Source organism: Corvus brachyrhynchos, unplaced genomic scaffold (assembly GCF_000691975.1).
Source record: "Corvus brachyrhynchos isolate BGI_N302 unplaced genomic scaffold, ASM69197v1 scaffold2718, whole genome shotgun sequence".
Taxonomy (NCBI): Eukaryota; Metazoa; Chordata; class Aves; order Passeriformes; family Corvidae; genus Corvus; species Corvus brachyrhynchos.
The window spans coordinates 1-1,363 of record NW_008239754.1 but is presented as its reverse complement, the minus strand read 5'-3'; the positions used below and the strand labels follow the sequence as shown (position 1 = coordinate 1,363).

Below are 1,363 nucleotides of genomic sequence, written 5' to 3'. Positions count from 1 at the left end.
CTCGCCGGGGTGTCCGGGAGGGCCCGGAGGAAAGCCCATGTGTTCCGCGGCGCCGGGACTGAGGCACGTCGGTGCGAGCTATCCTCTGTGTGTGTGCACTGTACAAGCTCATTTAAGGAAAACAATTCTTTGGCTTGTGGTGTTACAAAGCGCAGGAGAATAACTTAGTCTTTTTATTACAGAGAGTGCAAGAAGATTCCCATCTGGCTTGCTGCAAATTGCAAGGAAGGCAGCACAGTTGAAGGTAGGTATGAATTTCTTGGGGGTTCAGGCTGCTTCTCTCTGCACCTGGAAAATATTTTTAATGTGCTTGTCATAGTGTTTGATGGTTAGGATCGTCTTTGGTTAACCACGGATTAACTGTTTCTGTGGTATCTTCACTCCTTTTATGACAATGACTCGTGTTACCACCAGCTGAACAGCATCTTGCTTCACTGCTTCTCTTGCCAGTGTGTGCAAGTGGTAGGAGCATTTCCCACTGCCACCTGACTGAGCTCCTCTGAGATCCTTCCTATCAGCCTGATCTGGAATCCTTTGTGAACTCAGTCAGTGTTTTTGTCTGCAGCTGGCTTGCTGATTGCTGGCACTCAGTCTTGGACAGCAAACTATTTCCATGCTCCTCTTTGCATGGATGAAAGCAGAGAAGCACTGTGTCTTCTTTGTAGTCCCAAGATGCAGAACAATCAGGTAACAGAGAGTAGCACTCTTTTAATTCTGTGGAATCTGCCCATTGACAAAGCATTGTAAAGGCAAAGAATTCTGAGAAGAGGCCAAGGAGGAAATACTGAGAGACTTTCAGGTAGTGACCTGATTTGATGTGTATGAACTAGATTTGAGAAATTGCTCATTATTTTCTTCAGGGCCTGGTGAGGTGAAGGTCCCCAAGCACAGTGAGAGCACCGTGAGCTCTAGGCAAACTCACAGTCTAAACAACTACAAATGGTAAATAGCAAGAGGAAAGACAGAAGCGCAAAAGCAGCAGCTTGTGAGGGTGATATGGGCAGTGGCAGGGTTGAGAACAGGACTCCAGACTCCTGTCATTATTTGCTGTAAGAGGGCTCATTTCACCTTGGTGTTTTTTGTTAGATTTGGTTTTTTTGAGGAGAACCTCCTTCTGTGTGTGCAAGTTATGCTGGGAACAGGTTTTGTATATGAAAAACTGTCTTATTGTCTTGGGAGGAGAATGTTAGCCTCTGCAAAGTGGATTTTCCTTCAGAGCTTTATCCTGGCTGTAGGATCTCAGGATCAAAAGCTGTGCCTCAACCACTTCTACTGTCAGTGCTGGATCACGCTTTCCCCAGCACGCAGCTCAGAAATAAAAGCTTGACCGTGCTTCCCCTCTATCTCTGCAGACCCATCTGCT

The 1,363-nt window shown here is 46.4% G+C and overlaps 1 long non-coding RNA gene across 1 annotated transcript; it reads left to right on the top strand.

Annotated features, from left to right (window-relative positions):
* Positions 1-1,363, top strand: LOC108448683. The gene is made up of 3 exons (XR_001864647.1): positions 1-89; positions 183-244; positions 1,353-1,363. It is a non-coding gene; the product is annotated as an uncharacterized LOC108448683 (long non-coding RNA).